This window comes from Falco rusticolus, chromosome 2 (assembly GCF_015220075.1).
Source record: "Falco rusticolus isolate bFalRus1 chromosome 2, bFalRus1.pri, whole genome shotgun sequence".
NCBI classification, from domain to species: Eukaryota; Metazoa; Chordata; class Aves; order Falconiformes; family Falconidae; genus Falco; species Falco rusticolus.
Window position 1 is genome coordinate 84,979,290 of NC_051188.1, and position 18,590 is coordinate 84,997,879.

Sequence of the window (18,590 nt, forward strand, 5' to 3'; positions counted from 1 at the left end):
TTTAAGTACCTACTTAATTAAGCCAGAACAGATCTGAAACAGTGAGAGATTTCCTCTCCTGGCAAGAGAAGTAAGGGTGGAGTAAGACACACCTAAAATTAAACAGGTTTCATTTCTTTTTTAATCTCTGCTTGAAGAACGTTGAGTCCCTTAAGAGTACAGAGGAGAGAAAAGTTACATGTAGAAAAGTTACTTGGGTCTAAAAAACACATCAAAGCGGTCAGGTTTTTTGTATATTTAGAAAATGGCTGTTTGTCTCTGTGCATTTCAAATGATTCTCAGCATGGTGCTCTCATGGTGCATATGTTCAGCTCAGAGCAAAAAAAAGATGAAGTTTCAAGCCCTCAAAGATTTGTTCCCTTGTAATCCTATTTACAGCCATTGAAGAGCAAGTCTAAAGTTTAATATTAAAGTAAATATTGTTAACCCTGGAAAGTAAACAGCATGAGAGTGATTGAGTTTTTTCCCCTCGGGAGAGTGGATAGGAGGAGAGAGAAAAACCTTGAATAAAATAATTAAGATGATTAATTGCTTCCTTTTTAGCTACTCAAGTAATTTATTCTGTGTTTCTGAATACTGACCATTACATGTCCTCTAGGGCAACAGTCCTCAGAAATGGACTGTTACTGTCGGGAAACGCTGCATGTGTATGTGTGGGGAGGAGAACTGAGGAAGCATATTGTCAGGAAACCATTCCCAGAAAGGGAGATGCTGCACTACGCTGAAACACAGGCATATGATTGCTGAAAATGTTACAGATAACTGTATGGACCAGCCTTGCATCTCCTGCTTAGTGTCTGAATGTCACAAAGTACATCTTTTGGAATCAGTGCCCTCTGTTCAGGTCTGTTTGGGAGCATAACAGAAACTGGGGTTTATGGAAGAAGAGCCCCTGAGCCCATCCTAAGTTTTATCTCAAGCTGAACCTCTCAAATGACAGAAGCAGCAAGTTCACTTTTCTATATCTTCTGTATCAAAAGATTTATAGAAATCGGTGGTGGAATACCTAGTCTCATTCCCTGTGAACTAATGTTATAAAGAGTATGATAGGGCAAGTATGTTTCTGTCCTTTGTCGGTTCTAAAATACAAGAAGAAGAACATATCTGGGGAAATTTAAAAGCATTCCCGTGAGAAAGGAGAACCATTCTTACACTCTGTGTTTTGCCTTTGGAACTCATTGCCGTTAAACACGAAGTGAAAAAGGCATCGCAACTGTCATTTTTCAGAAAGTGTGTTTACATCCCAGTTTGATGTTTAACTGAGAAAATCACTTTATTCAGCATTTATTTGACTTTTTGTCATACCTTTGCCGTAATCCAAGTAGTTCATTTCTATTCTCTGTAGTCAGTGTTACAACAGCTAATGCATTTAAAATCAGCCAACAAACCGAAAATTAGGAACACTTTCTTTTTAGGGGTTGTCTTAGAGTTACTTTTTAGGGGTTGTCTTAGAGTTACTTAAAGGTCTATGGCCTTTATAAGATATCTGAATGAAATAAGTTTTATTTTGGAACAATCTTTTTATGATTTAATTTTTTTACTTAATGCTTAACAGTTTTAAAAATGAAGATGTGTTTCTTCTTGTCTTTCATGTTATTTTCTTTTCATCTCTTATTTTACTTTTTAATATTTGCTACATCTTCCTTGCACTTCGACTTCCTTTTTACTTGCTCTCTGTGCTGTATCTTATGATGCCTGTAGGTACTATTCAAGATTGACAGTGCCAGTAGTTAATACTTATGTTAAATTTAACACATACCATTCTGTAGAGGTGTAAAATAAGTTGTTTGGATATTGAAGCTCTAAGATAAAAGCTAAAGTGACATACCTATTTCAAGTATCACATCAACCTGGTTTGCATGCCACAGTCCTCCTGCCAAGGATGCAGATTGGATTCCAAGCCAAGCAAAGCAAACAGGACAGGTATGTTGCTGTCACTTTGACCTGTGTGTATCACATTAACTCTTCTACGAGCATATGCTTAAAACTGAAAAATAATCAGCGGATGTGGTCTCCACCACCTCCCAGTCATACTCAATAGCTGTGGTGGCATTTACCGCTATTTGGTATTGACCAGTCCCTACAGCCCACTCACTGTTAGTAATATAATTGTATAAAATGAGTCATCCCTTAGCTCTTGGATTTATTTCAGATTTGTGTCTTTTCCGTTACATACTGAACCACCTTCTCCTCCTCATCAGCCCTCACTGCAATTGCTGACATCCTGGTTGGATTTACCCCTGCAGGAAGACTCTGTCTAGCAGACAGCTCTACCTGAATATGTTATTTCATCCTTCAGTAAATGTAGATTTATTTTGAGCTTTTATGCATGTTCTTACACATAGAGGTAGTTGTTGGATTATGAATTTTCAAGTTACCAAGAAAAAATTTTAAAAAGAGAAAGAAAGCCTCTTTGGATATAGGTTCCCTAAGACCTTGTGGGTTTCCCTGCCCTGCATTTGGAGGGTACCTTGTCTACTCCTGTGCAGCTATTTTTAGTACAGCTGGGGAACCTGTGGGTCATTGTGGCACATTCTCTCAGCTTAATCTCCTGTTACTTATGCTAATGAAGCTTGTGGCTCTGGATTTGTGCTTCACTTTGGCATATTGCCATCTCTGCAGCAGAAGCCAAAGGTGACTTTATCCACTCCACCTGAGATGTTCTTTAAGCACATTTTACTTTTCCAGTGACATAGCCCCAGATCTCTGCAAGTCACCCAATTATGCCTGTTTCGATCTCCTCATAGGAGCATGGATTTACAACCTCCAATTTATTCTCCTCATTATCTGGTGAAGTTCTAGAAAGCTTGTCTAAACTTGCTAGAAGAGTAGAAATTTCATTTTTATATGGAGACTGTGGAAGTTTGGGGAAACTGAAACAAATATTGACAGGAACAAACCTATGCATGTGCACATGTATTCCCTCCTCTAATGAGATAACTGTATTTCACATCATGCTACTGTCTCATCTCTGAGGTCTCTAGGTGATTTGCAAACGTGGGTGAATTTTGAGCATAACAATGTACAGATGGGTAGGTACGTTATTCTTGTTCAGGAAATGGAAATAGCACAGGGAGGTTTAGTAAGCCAGTGGTTCTGGAAGTCCATCTCAGTTAAAGGAACAGGATTTGTGTCTGATTTTGTATCTTCTTGTTTCCTTCTTGAATGCTGTGCTAAAAAGGGAGGGGAACAAGATTTGGAAACTCTGCTTCTTCCTGTGTCTACTTTGTATGCCTTTGTTGACCCTGTGAATACAAATTAGCTAGAGCCTTGCTAATTTGTTAAGCTTTTGCCCGTGCTTGGGCTTCGTTAACATCATAAAATGTAGCTCACCTTTGCTAAGTTTAGGTGAAGCCTGTTCACTTTTCATTCTTCTAGAAGTGATGCAGTGGGAGATGCCACATTCTTGCAAGCTACAGCCAATCAAAATGTACGGGTTTTGGGGTCTGGATTTTGCTCCAGCTTTTGCATCCTCTAAATTATATGCTCAACCTTCTAAACAAAACCGTTCTTTTCAATGTTTTGTTAGAGCCTCACACATTGTACTTTGCCTTTTGATGAGGAACAATTCAAGGTTTTAATCTTGATCTGCCTTTGACAAGTACACAGAAGCCTGCAGTGACTCCAGGCATAGTCATCTTCCTTACCTCTTTTCTCTCTCTCCAGTTTACCTGTCAGTGCATTTCAGAGGAAATCAGGAAGGAAAAAGCTGAGATTTGTTGGTATTCCAAGAAAAAGATTCCTGGTTCGTGTATTTCTGAGCCTGGGAGTTCGCATGGTTGTTGTCATTGAGAGCAGGGACAAAGGTGATATTTGTCTTCTCCTACTCAAAGCAGCAGGAGAGCAGATGTTAGCAGGAATGGTGCTAATACTCTGCAGTAGGAACGATAGTGCATCTAGCAGGAAAGGTCCCTGGCTCACCATGTTTTTGACAGCTTTAGGGCACAACTACAGTGTGCAGTGAAGAGAGCCCCACCAGCCCAAATAAGCCAAATCTGGAACTAGATGCTGTTTAGCTGTGTTGCACAGGGGGATGGTGAAGTTTCCAGGCCTGCAGACTCCTGGAACATGCTGAATCTTAAGGATTTACCAGATGATCAGAGGAAACGAAAGGAGGAGGGGAAAAAAAACCTAATCCCAAGAAAGTGCTGTGGAAAATTCATCAAAACGTGTGTGTGCATATGTCTGCTTGTACCTACACACACACATTTACAGACAGATATTGCCTACCAACTGTATTAATAGTACTCTATCTGTTTCCTGCCTGGAATGCTTTAAATGTGGTGACCTTGTAATGATTTTAATTTAGTTTGAGGCTAAAAAGTTAACTGGAAAGCTATTGTCATAGGTCTAGTAATAAATACAATTTCCAATGCAATATACTACTTAATTTTTGCTGTTGCCTTTAAGTTGAAAGTAAGCAAAAGCAACCCCCTTTAAACTCAGTTTCTTCCCAAATTGGCATAATTCACAAATACAGGGAGAAAACTGAATGTGTTTATTGCAGTCATGATAATTATGGAACACAAGATTAACCTAGCCAGGGAAGATAAATATCTTGGTATTTGCTGCAGTGACAAACTGACTTCGGAATGCAGCCTGACAGAGTGGCAGATGAAATTTGATTTTTCTAGCTATACATAGCTCACAACAGGCCACTGTAATATATGTTGAATTTAAATGTCCCAAGAACCTCATGTTATCTTTGTAGCATGGGTGGTTATTGTTTTATAATATCTTATGGGAAAAGTCTATAGCTTTAATGCTGAAAATAGGTAAAAGTCTTTGAAAGATGATGAAAATAGGAGACTGGCTTGAGCTGTAGAACTTGCTTTCTGTCTAAAGTGTGAATTAGATCTTTCTCAAAGGCCATGTATTCCAGGTCTGTCTGTATAATTGAGTTTCATTGGTATTGCATAACATGCTCTGTCTTACTAAAAAATAAGTAAAATTCTTTTAGTGGGTAAGATCACATTTGTCTGAGCTGTGGTTGACTGCCACAAAAACAGGCTAAATGTATATAATTTGTGAAGAAAAATACTGTTATGTTTTCCCTAAATTATGGAGGCAAGAAAAACTATATGCTGGTGGAGAAGTCGGAACAGTTGCTAAATATTTGCTGGTCCATTTTTCTGTGTCACTGAAGCACTGTTGACAAATAGTGCTCTCTGTTAGTTTCCTGTGATGTCCCCTATACATGGAGAAAAGTTTCACAGTGATGTTTATTCATTTTCTTAGCTAAATAAAACCCCTTCAACAGGTTTCCCTTCAAGGGGGTTTCAGTAATGTCAGGGAAGTTCTGGAATCTTTGTTTCAAGCCTTCAGCATCCAGTTACCAACATTTGCAGGTCTCTGGTGCTGAATTTGTGTTCTGTAGTGCACTTTTTTTCGTTCTGAGATCTGCAGTGTAAGTGCAAGAAGGGGGCTCATGACAGCGCTGTTTCTTTCCTGAGGCTTGTCAGCCTCTTTTATGTGTGAGTCAGAGAGTTTAAGACCGGGGAGAACCATTAGATCATTCAGACTGACCTCCTTTAAAGAACAGGCCGTTATGTTTCACACAGGTATTCCTTTGCTGATCCCAGCAACTTGTGTTTGGCTAAAGCATAGCTTTCGGAAAGACTCCCCAGAAGACAACAACAAATGCAATATGCACTTTTACTCTTGGCAGCGTGGTTACACCAGTTAATCGCCCTTTCTAAACAAATACACCCCCCATAGCTGAAAGCTTGCCTCAGTCTTTCTGTTCAGTCAGCTGGCACACTGCTACCTGTCACTACAAAATTTCCCATTAATTTTTAGCTTGACTTTGCTTGGCTTCGTCCATTCATTGACTTTGTCAATTGCTGTGATTGTTGAGGACTATGATTTCTTCATGTCCCTGGCCAACGTTTTTCTGTGATCTCTCCATAAGTACATTTCCCAAGTGTTTGTCTTCACTTTAAAAATGTGTATTTCCCTGGTTTCTTTCCATTTAGAGTGGATTACTCCCCCTCTTCTTGCAGTTACTGTGTGTCAGCTACACAGTGAGTAGCACCCTACACCTCCTCTTCAGCTGTGCATAAATACACTACTCTGCCGCTCTTGAACTTGATCCTGTAGTGGCATACCAGCACTTGCAATTATAATAAAATTAAAGAACTGGTAATTGAGACATGCTTTTGTAACTGGCACTTGAAAATAATTTTTCATCAAGAAACTATGACCTGTTACTTATTGAAGTGATTAGAAACAGCTCCTTTCAATAGCTGTATTTTCTTTTGAGGAAAGAAGGGAATGGAAGGGCTTATGATGATAGAAAATCTGAATTATCCTATTTCTTAGTGAAGGTTACAACTTCTAAAAAAAACCCAAGCAAATGTTTTTGGAAAGTTATGCTTGAGGTACCAGTCTTGAATTAACAAGGTCTTCCTGGCCTCTTCAGTGTCTGTCTGCACCTCAGCCTAAAGCTCCCTCCACCTTTTGAGGTATAACCAAGTTGTTACGCTTTTGAACTTCATTCATACAGACTCAGATAAATCTGGCAAGCTTCTTACATTGGTATTTCCCCTTCATTCCATTTTTTACCCATTGCTTTTTTAATTTCTTACTGCTACAACTCATTGTAGAAGAACTGCTTTTTGAAATAGTTTCCTTCAACTTCAGAAGATGATCCCTTTTGAAGCACTGTGTGTATTTACTTACTACTGGTGGCCACTGCTCTGTGTCTTTGTTTCAGTTCATTGTTTTTCCCACATCCCAATGGGAACTGAATGATGGGAGGTGTGTGGATGGTCTGTCTTGGACATAGTCTTGATTCATGAATCTTTACATTTGTTTTACCATTCTATCATACATGTCTCAAGTTGGTAAATGCATTAAGGGTTATAGTTTTATTAATAACTAACAAATATGTTATTATATAATTAAATTCATTAATAATTAAAAGCCCCTGTTACTGTTACTATAATACACACCTTTGTTGACTTCTGCTAATGATTTGGCACCTACTTTAAAAAAAAAAAAAAAAGACTGAGACTGGCAAATTATTTAAGTGACTTCTGAGAGCTTAAGGACTAATAGAGTTAACAGTACTACTGTTTGCTTTCCTTCTCCTAGAATTTGTTTTGATGTCGGTTACTGCTCTGAACAGAGTTTTGAGACCAAAGTTTACTTGCTGCTGCTCAGAGTTCATGTTGAATCTTGATTCAGAAAAACTCATGAGTATTTGAAAACTCGATCTATGCCGTGGCCTTTGACTTGAGTGGATACACTTTTTTTAGGCAGAAAATTTTGTGCTGTTGCAGTTACATTTATGGAGTTTATAAACCCTACAAGATGGAGGCTTTCTTCTCAGAAGCTATGAGCTGTACAGCACCAAATTCAGCAATCATTTTTTATTCATGCTTTCAATTGTACAAAGAATTGTCAGGTCTCTTTTATAGTCACTGTGTCACAATGCAGTGTGTAGTGTGCCTTGATACGATGGTCAAAATGTGCTCAAAAATTGGCTTTTATCTTCAAGAATTCAAGATGATTGAAAGTGTTAACAGAGCCCTTTGTGTATCTCTTAAGGTATGTGCATGGGAAGTCCTTCTGTGTTAAAAATACTGGTTTTTAAATTTTTAGAAGTTATGTGCTTGGTAATGAGGGTGTCACCTCAGCAAGGTTTCAGCTGTGAAAGTCAGCACAGAGTTGGGGCACAGTAACACAGAAGCAGCTTGTCAAGTTCCTAGAAGTGGTTTAAATCTTACTAGTGCAGGTATTATGTGATACTGAAGCTGACAGGTTATTCACTTTGGGCAAGATTAATCAAGGGTATTTTTCTGGATTTTTTTTTCTTTTTTTTTTTTTTTAGAAAGGTTAGGAGGAGCACTGTTATGCAGCAGCCTTCTTTAAAGGTTAAAGATTTCTTTGGACGTAAGCCTCTGCTGCTGAAGACAAGTATTATTGGGGTGGTGGTGTGTGGGTGGGTGGAACCTGAAAAAGACCTATTAATATGCCAGCAAGCCTCTCAGCTCCCCATAGCCTTTTGAGGCCCCTATTGATTTTCAGCACAGTTATTACCAATCACATCAGCCTCTTCGTATATTGTTATTTGTAGGCACATATGAGCTCCCTCTGTCAGTGTTTTGAGTGTGGATTTGTTTACTCTGACCAAGCTCCATATGCACTAAACCCATGGCATGCGAACACTGTGGTAAACTCATAGATCTTATTAGGCTTAGTAGCTTGGCTTTGGTTTTTTTTTAAAAAAAAACAAAAAAACCCAAACAACAACTGGCTTTGTAGTTTAATATCCCAGCTACTCATCAGGGCCACACAAGTCTGATTTGGCTCAGGGCATTCGCAGAGCAAGTTTGCATGTGCCTGGAGAGCAGGCAGCAGGGGTGGTTTGCATTTGCCTTGGGAAGGCCATGCTGATATACCTTGAGAAAGTAAGTTTCCTTGAGCTCCTGTCAGTGCTAAGGAAAAAGCCGATTAATTCAAAGGCAGGTCTGCTGACTGCAAAGGTCAGTGGGGATCATTCCTGAAAATTAGTTCTTGTTGGAGAAAAGAACTAGAAATTTCTCCTAATGATAGGTGAGGTAAAGGGAGGAAATGGCTCAAAGAAGACAGAAGATGGAGAGGTGAGGGTGGGTCAAGAAGAGCTAAAAATACAGTGATGAAGGAGAAGGTGAGAGTGGTGCAGAGATGGCTTTAGCCAGGGACTGCTTTTTCAGCCATGGACAGAATGTGCTTCTGGGAAGCCTGCATCTGGGAATGTCATGATCCACATAGAAGCCTACACCTCGGTAAAGTCCGTGAATTTCAAGCACTAGTAAGGCAAAGGGAAAAGTATCTTACTTCAGATTTCCCCAAAGTCCCAGCAGACTAAAACTATTTTGTGAATATTTCAGGTAATAAGAGAGTCTCAACAGAATTCCACCTACAAAATAGCCACCAAATGGAGACTCTCTCTGTAATAACTCATCTTCCTTTAACTGCAGCTGCTCCAGGGATCAGATGTAGAATGATTACATTATAAATACCAGGTTTCCAGGGTAGACCAACAATAAGCTAAAACGTCAGTTTGCCTAGTGCAAACACTTGGCATATGTTGAGCTGAATAGGGAGTAATGAGGTTGGAAGACTGTCTGGTTGCTCTTGGTCATCTCTCTTTGGAAATTTTTCCTGGACATACACTTGACAAGGAGTAGATGGCTGGCACTATTTCATCTCTTCTGTTCGGAAGACATTCACTGACCTAGTGTGCGGGAAGCTGAACTGCTAATGCTCTGTGAACTTGTCTCATGGCTGGACTGTCAGAATGATTCTACTGTGGCTCTAATGAACTAGATGTGAAGCCAATTACACCCTATAAAAGCTGTAATGGTGAATTAAACTATAGCTTTTACTTCAGTCTGCCAAACCTGAAGGCTACTGCAGTACTAGATGTGTACCCAAAAGTGAAGTTCGACTGAAACACGCAAGTCTTCTTTCTCTTCCTAGACACTTTTCTTTAGTATGTCCAGATAAGATGAGCAGCAGAATAAATTCAAGGACATTTCCTTTTTAAGAGACAGGGAGCTTACTTAATGATTCCCAGCCTGCCCCTTTCATTCCTGTTTCTAATGCACCATCACTTCTACCTTTCTTACATCAAAGAAGAGATGAAAATGGCACCCTACAGAGATCATGAACACTGCTCTAAAAGTGCTAGCAATGAGAGGTTGATTTTTAGTTTAATATGCAGCCTACGAGCAGCGACTGCCTGATTTCTGCCCTCCCCCACCATCTCCTCTCTCTGGGGACGCAGGCAGCTGTGGCAGCACTGCAGCCTGGTGTTCACCTGGCATGTTTGGCTCCCATACTCACTGGCTGGATGCCGGGGGGAGAGGACAGGGGTTGCAATACTTTGTTTTAGCTGATTGTTTTAGATGACGGTTATTTTTGGAGTCTGAACTATGCTGGTGCCTATAAGAAAAGACACGTGCTAACACCTTGGCTTGGGGTTTTTGCAGTTCTCACTGGTTATGGCTTCCTCTCAGCCCAGTGGCCAGGTGTTACAGGAGTATCACATCTGGCTAAAAGGGACTGAGGGCAAGAAGCATCATCATCCTCCAGCAGAGCTCAGACCACCCTCTGCCAGGGAAGGAAGAGGGGGAGTACTGCCACTGCAGCACAGAAGAGGCAGGTGTGCTAAGAAAACACCTGAGGGAGAGACGGATCCCACCTGGCTTCAGGCACTTCTATCAGGACTGTGGTCAGGAGCAAGAGGTGCCACCAGGACCCCCTTTGGGAGCTCCCTCCCTCCTTCGCTCCCTTCTCTGGGAGCAGCAGTGGGAGTGATGCCGCTGCCTGCGTGCAAGACTCCCCAGGGCAGGAGGAGTTCAGCCCACAGCGTGGTGTCAGTCCAAATGGCTTTCCCAGAGAAGTCTCCGTTTAGTTTCTAAACTCCAGTAAAATTATCCACTGGGTTATTTGGTGTGTCTTAAAATCTCAGTACTGTGAGAAAAGGGGAAGAACCAGAGGCAAAGAGAGGGGGTGTGGATGATGTGGCTGTGAGAATGGATTCCCAGGGAAATGGTGCTGCATGATCACACATGCACTGTACCTATATGGGGAAAACATTTCAGTAGGTAATTACAAATTAAGTATTTAAAAGGCATAATCATTTAGTGCCTCTGTTTTTGAAGAGCCAATTACAAGCTCACGAGCAGAGAGGATAGGTATTTAACTGTAGGTTGAAAGTTATTACAAGCACGATGAGTACAACCCCCCCCCCCCCCCCCCCCCCCGCAAAAAAACCGAAAACAACCACACACCATAAACAAAAAAACCCAGAATGAAAACAAACATTGAATCTAGTAACAGCTGCTTGTTTTCTAGGCATAATCTTTCAATTTCTGCTTGAGAGAAGAGGAAAAAAAATCCACCTTCAAAGCAACAGATCACAACTATTTCATGTAACATCTACGCTCTACCAGCTAGGGCTGGTAGTTCCTGGTTTTAATTAATACAAATGCCCCTCCCCTGCACCAGAGAATGTGATAATGATTTCTTTACAAGCTAGAATTAGCTTTATTTGGCATGTAAGTGACTGTTGCCTTCAAAAAAACACAGTAGAAAGAGGTGGGTTGTTTTCAATTGGGAAACTATTTAATTTTCTTTTTGCTTATTGTATATTTAAGGAAATTGAAACGTTAGTCGAATATATACATAAAATCTATTAAGAAACATTTAAAAGGCTGTTGTATGTTTCGATAGCATTATCATTTCTTGACTTTGTCAGCTCCAGCAGCGCCATTAATTTTCAATCCCTTCTGTTCTGTGTGGGCTATTGTCCAGTGACCTAAAAACTGACATGTGTAGCAGATTTTGGATCATTAGTATTTATGCATTTGGGGGGGTGGGGGGGGAGGCACAGAGTGTTATTATTTGAGGAGCTGAGGTAGAGTCATGCTTTCTTTTTTTCTTTTTTTTTTTATATATATAGCATGCAAACACACTTTATAGCCGTAGCTTCTCTTCTGCAAACATTATATGTGAACTTTGTATTTAAGAAAGCTGTAGTCTGATGAGTGAAAATAGGAACTCCTGAGAACTGGAATTGTAAGAGCTTGATTTTTCCCTGTATCTTTCCTACCTTTGTGAGGCGGGGTTGTCCTCTGCTGGCAGTGAGGTAGGATATCCATTTCCCTTTAATGTTTGTAGTTGTTTGCACAGAATAGGACTTGTGGCTTGGGCAGGTGATCACTTGGCTGATGCAATGTCCTGTGACTGTGGTCAGAGTAAATATTTTAAGATACACATGATGCTGAGGGATTTAAGTAGTTTGGGCACCAATAGTCAGTTTATGGCTGAAGAATATAAGCTCATTGGAAGCAGTTAAGAGACTTAGCCTCTGATATATGAAACAACTATGTCAGTACCATTTATTATTCAAAATCATCTCCCACCCCACCCAGCCTCCAAAATTAACCATGTAGTCAGTCACTGTCAGTGAGCATGTGGCTGAGGGTGCTGCATCTGAGCCTGTGTCACTGTCCCTCGTTGGAGTGCTGCCTTCAAAGGACCTGCAGACCACAGAGCCTACCCAGTAGGACTTTTCTTAAGTAACATTAATGATAGGGTCAAAACACATAGCAGATTATACAGGTTCACTTTAATTGTGCAAGAATTGATAATATAATCAGAAAAAAGTAAAATACTTATCAAATAATGAACTATGTAGATTTTGCAGGAATTAGTAATCAGCAGGCACCAGAATAGCTTTTGTAAAATAATGGATAAATATTAAAAAGCCTTACTTCGCTTTTATATGCAGTTAGAGAAAGCCTCATGATGAATTATGGTGGTTTACTTGTGTTCAAACTGTTTTCTCCCTCCTTTAGCCTAAGCATGCTAAAGATAGGCATTTCACCTACCTAATACATGCTTTTATTACTTTGTGATGATTTACTTATTCATCATTTGTTCCCTTCTTCCAGCTGTATCCGTATGCTTACATATTAACCAAGAGATTTTTTTTCAATTTTTATTTTGTTGCCACATGAGCATAATTTTAAATACGTTTTTTATTTCCATGCATCAAAGGTGTTTAGAAACAAACCTTTTTTTGCATTAGTAGCCAAGAACAGAAATATCCAGCTGCCACTTGCTTAGATGTTCTTTTTCTGAAACCCAACTGTTTGATTAGCGCTATTTAGAAGACACTGGAGGCTCTGGTGCTCTATGAACCCCTCTCTGCTCTTTAAAGAACACTTCTGCATCCTCCAGCAACACAGAATCAGAGCCTTATTGTCTAAGCTGTTACAAGTAGCTCTGTCAAAGGGGCACATGTCATTTGCTGTGCTCAAGTTGGCTTTAATGTGTCGGATGACACTGAGGTCGAGGACCCCTGTTTACAGCAGAAGCTTAGAGCTCTCAGCTGAAATGGCTGGAATTCCATTTTGGAGTTGTTCATCTGAATCACAGGAATATGCATGAGGGTATTTAAGAGACTGTTTGTCATGAAAGATGTAAAGCATGTGAAGACAGCAGCATCAGTGGCACCTGTGCGGTCACACTGCTAGCAGCAAAGGGGGGCATGGTCTGTGATGAAGGGACCATGCTGTCATGGGACCATGCAGCAGGAGCATCCACGGTAGGCGTACAGTTGCTGTTTCATCTTGGTGTGGACTTTGCTTCTTAGGTCAATATACCCAGATGTTACTGCTGGTTAAAGCCTTGCATTGACACAGCTGACTCAGTATCGAGAGTAGTTAATGAACTTTCCTACATAAAGGCAATGGGCAGATGGGCAATTAGGTGTAATGATTAAGTAATTCTGTAACCTTTTTTACCTTTTTAAACAGCATGAAGGAAAAAGGTCGCATTAAAAAGGAGACTAGAAATTGGTCTGGTACATCAAAAAGTTAATTTGAAAGTAGGGAAAAAAAGTATTAAAGCTCCTCTAACATCCTGCCTGTACTGAGAAAATGGAATCATGAGAGGATTCAGAGTGAGTGACTTAAAGAAGCAACAGCATTTAAAATGGTTCATTCAAAGTTACTGGATGGAACAGGTACAACCAACATACAACTAACACGAACGTAGAGACATTAGTTAGAAAGATTTATGCCACTTCTTCTCTTTCTATACCAAAAATACTTGACAGTGCTATCATCTGACAGGTCCATGTTCTGAGTTCTGTTCTGCTACAGAAGGCTTTGAAGCAATAAATTGGCTGATATTGTTTAATTCTATAATGGATAAATAATGGCAGTAAAAGAATACATGTGAGTTAATGAATGCAGTATTTGTATGAGCCCTGCAGGGCAACACGAAGGAAACATGCAAATTAACAAACAGTTTAATACCCAAGAAGTGCAAAATAGACTGACTCCATAGAAACCCTAGGGCAAGTGGGGATAAATGTAACTTTAATTCCTTATTTGGCTAATTCTACAATGCTTTATGAGGTTAACCTGTTACTGTGTGTTTGGGTGATTAACCTGTTACATATTGTGATTAACCTTTTAGTTATCATGTCCTTAAATATTTTTTTGCTGCGTGCTTGCTCTGAGCTTGTGGACAGAAAAGCAAACTGTTCCTTCGTGCATATCCTGTGACTTGGCTCTCCTTGTAATTCTTCCGCTGTCCTCTGGTGCTGAAGCTGCTCTCAATTTTGGCTCAATTTCCATCCCAATCTTTTGTGCCTTTGTCATTCTCCCCTGTGACTCATGCAGCTCTTTGCTTAGATGTGCAGATTATCTAAGATATTTTATTGTTCTTTGGCTTAATTATTTTTAATGGTGCTTTCAGGTTACACTGAGTGGAATTAGATATTAAGTTTCGATCTACTGTTAAACTTTTAAAATAATATTTTGGATATTAAAGACAGTAATTTAAACTTTAGTTAATGGTAGACTCAATGAGACTTGAAATTTGTATTGCAAAAGCATGGTTTTCATGTTCTTTATGTTTCCTTTCCTCTGGATATTTCTTTAGAAATGAGGCAGAGTTGTATGGTTTCTCTTTTCACGTAACAGCTGTATCCAGGATACTTAGCAAGGTATTATGTGCCATCCGCAGCATTTTGTTATGTACTGAAGTTCTGTTGTAAAGCTGGCATTTCCATTAGAGTAGATCAGCATGTTTTAGTCATCTGATGCCTATTACAATTATTTTATCACTTCTTTTTTTTTTTTTTTCCAGCAGAGTAATCACTTTCTCATTGATCTGGGCATACAACAGATAGAGGGATGTAGGGAAGGGCTGTAAGCAGCAGGCTCTAGCTGCATTAGATTGATGTATCAGGCAGCTTCCAGCTGGGTGTGATAGGAAGATTACAGGGCTCCAACTGTATCTCCATACAACTCAAAAGTGAGCCCTGTAAAATATATCTGAAAGATTCAGCATTGAATCCCCCAGAACTTCCCAGCAAGAAGTACTGAAAGGGGAACCTTAATTTTCAAAGATGCTAAAGTTCAGTGCATCATCAGTATATGTACTGTGATTGTATGTGTAGGTACAGATCTTTGAAACAAAAATATATTAAAAAAAAAAAAAATAAATTGCCTGGAAAAACTTGCCCATGCTTCTTGCAGATGTGTAAGTTGAATAGTAGCAACAGGTAACATCAATAACAACAAGATTGCCCAAGGAGGCATGCAGTGCCACAGAAGGTCACTGGGCAGAGGAGGACAGCTGTGGCAGGTAGCCAGCACGGGCAGGGTGCCCCATCCTGCGCTGTAGCGGGGGGGAGGTAGGAGGTGTGCTGGCATCAGAGGGCAGGAGGAAAGGTGCCGACCTCTGAGGATGCGTAAGATGGAGGGGGACTGTCAGCCCCATTTTCCATTGATTTCTCCATGGCATGATGAAACATTTTGCAAAGGAATTTACCTGCCTTTTGCACTCACAGGTGTCCCCATTGTACTCTTGCCTCTCCGAGAGTCCTCTCCCATGTTGTGGGTGGAGGCACTGGTGGGACTTTGCCACTCACAGCCTCTGTCCAGAAGTGATCCCAATCACACAGGTTTTTCTTTAAAAAAAACCCACCGGGCAAAGTAGAAAGTGATGACAATGACAAGAACAAATGTTACACTAGTCTTCTGGCCTCTTTTATGTCCTATATAAAATACTATTTACAGTGGCTATATTTTGTATAAACTGTATCCTCTGCCTGTGTGAAAAATGTAAAAATTACACTGGACGAAACACCACCAGTACATAAATTGACTTAATTTTCATTCTGTACTTCCAGTCAAGTTTTAAAAATCACTTATATAGCACTATTTAATGTTTGCAGAGGCAAATTTTTGTAACTGGATACCATTCGCTGAAGATTGGTCAGTAAGAAATGAATATAAATATCAATGAGTTTGTAAGTGTTAGAGTGACTTAAAGATTTGCCTTTTCTTCCTGGACAACCTTGTATTTCATCCTGACTTTAGGACCTAGCCTCACTAATGAATTTGGCACAGCCTCATATAATTAATTTTATATGAAATGAATTGGTCCAGGGCTTAGAATGAACCCATATGTCCACATAGTTTGTACAAAAATAGCAGCCTTAGGATAATATTTTTTTTATTATTGTTTTCGCAGATTTGTCCTTTTGCACTCATCGCTTGAGACTGTGCTGTTTGCTGAATGACTAACTTGTACAGATTTCTGGTTTGTTTAAGGCTCTGAGAAAGACAAGGCAGCACAATATGTGCAACAGAAACACTCGGGTTGTGTGGTTAATCTATTTGAAAAGGTTTGGGTTTTCATGAAAAACAACATTTTTTCAAAATTAGTACTGCCGTTTTTTAATGTCAAGAATTGTGCAAACCCCAGTAAATTGTTAAAAGATGTAGGAGAGCAGATTTCAGCTTGGCAGGATCCCACGGGAGGCTGCCCCGGAGGGCAGAGGCGCTCAGAGCACAAGGACAGTCCTTTCCAGCCTGCAGGAAATCAAGCAAGTGTGACAGGAGGTCAGCACAGGCAGAGCTCCCACACAAAGCCAAGGACACCAAAGCGGGGAGCAGGTGTGGGCTACCCAGGAGGAACGCAGAGGCATTGTCCAGGCTTGCATGGATGGAAGAAGGGGTGCAGAAAAGCCACCGCTTAGCTGAAGCTGAAACTGGGAAGGATGCGAAGGCCAAAAGTACAAGCTTCTGTATATACCTTTCAGCAAAAGAAAGGCTAAGAAAAATGTGAGCCAGCTGCTCGAAGGAGCAGGGAATGCATTGATTAGGTCACCTAGTAAGGTATAGGTAGTTACCTCAGCTTTTTTTGTGTCTTTTGGTCTTTTTTCTGGTAAATTCTGCCCTCACCTCAGCCTCTGTGCCAAGTGGCAGAGTCTGGGGGAGTGAAGGAGTTGCCCACAGCAGAGGAAGATCAAGACTGATAGCTTTTAAGCTAATTGGACAAACACAAGTCCAATGGACCAGGCAGGCTGCACCAAAGAGTGCTGGGGGTGAGGCTGACAGAGGTCACTGCAAGGCTGCTCAGTGTCACCTTCAAAGAAGTTCACAATGACAGGAAAGAGGCAAACATTGCTTCCAGCCTCAGGAAGGACAGGGAGGAGGATCCAGGGAAGGTTATGTATTAAATCCTCCTAGAAACCAGGTCCAAATACATAAAGGACAGGAAGGTGACTGCAAACATCCAACATGGAGTTACCATGGGTAAGATGTGCCTGAACTTCCAGGTAGCCTTCTCTGATGGGTTGGCTGGCTGTGTGGGTAAGGGGAGAGCAGCTGAGGTTATCTACCTTTAACTTTCAGCAAGGCCTCTTCCATGAGAGAGATCGGTGAAATGTGAGCTGGATTAGCAGATTAAAAGCTGGATGGGAAATTGCAGAGAGGGCTCCGGGGACATCTTGTTGCTGTGCATATCTACCTGACGGGAAGGTGTAGAGCAGGCTGAGCCAGGTTTTTCTCAGAGGTATACGACAAAAATAAGAGAGGCAATGGACATGGGCTGCAGCACAGAAGATTCAGATCAGGGCTCAGGAAAATGCTTTACACTGTGAAAGTGGCCAAACAGTGGAGCAGGGGCCCAGAGCAGTTGTGGGGCCCCTTTGTTGGCCCCGAGCACCCTGCTGTAGTTGATGCTGCTTTGAACAGGCTGTTGAACAGATGACCTCCAGGGGTCCCTTCCAACCTCAGCAATTTCAAGGAGTGTTGAGCCTGCTTCCCTTTCACTGTTGTACATTTTCTGCAGGTTTACAGTGGTGTAAAATTAATGTAACAGAGTGGAGTATCTTTTTAAGTATCAGCTCTAAAGAACCAGTGAAGATGCTATCTGTGCTGTAAGGCACTAGACCAGTCCTGATTCTTAGGAGGAGCAATGTGTCTAGTTATTACTTGACCTGCACATAAATCTGCCTGAGAGAACAGTATCATCCCCCCTGTGTAAACACATACAGTTTCTCACTAGGTAATGAGGGCTGGGTTTGTGAAGGTGAAGGAAAAACTGAGAAGGGGAGGATGAAGGCTGAGGGCTGCAGCGGCGTTATCACCACCTTTTTCCATCCAGTGGCTTTCACAGCAGATGTACCAAAATTCAGAACAAAGGCAGTTTACTGAATATTCTTTTATACATTTTCTGTGAGATTGAAACCTCAGAATTTACTTCTATGAAATCTCAGCTGATTTAGTGTGCTTTGAATAAATATCTGATGGCTGTTGCACCAGATTGCCATAATTGCTACGAAAGAAGAAAAGACTTGTAAATGCAATAAAAATGAACAAGCTTCCAACATGTGCACTTAATTTTCTAATTTTTTGAATACTGCCTCAAGCCTTCCCAGAATATAGGAACCATTTTTTCTGAGGTTATAGCTAAACTGAAGGGAAATTTTGCCAAGCAACTATTTTGAGAAATCAGTTCATCTAAATTAAAAAAAAAACCAACACAAAAAAACCCCCAAAAAACCCAAAGAAACACAAACAAACCCCCCAAAAAAACCAAACCAAAAAAACCAACAACAAAACACCATTAAATGGCAGGTTTTGTCACATATCTAAAAATTATTTTCACCTATGTATCTATGGGATAACTGGGAATTTGGATGTCTGAAACAACTAGTGTATCTCAAAAGTGCAGTAGAGGGTTATTTCACTTTTGTGTAAATGTGAAAAATTTACTGAGTGATA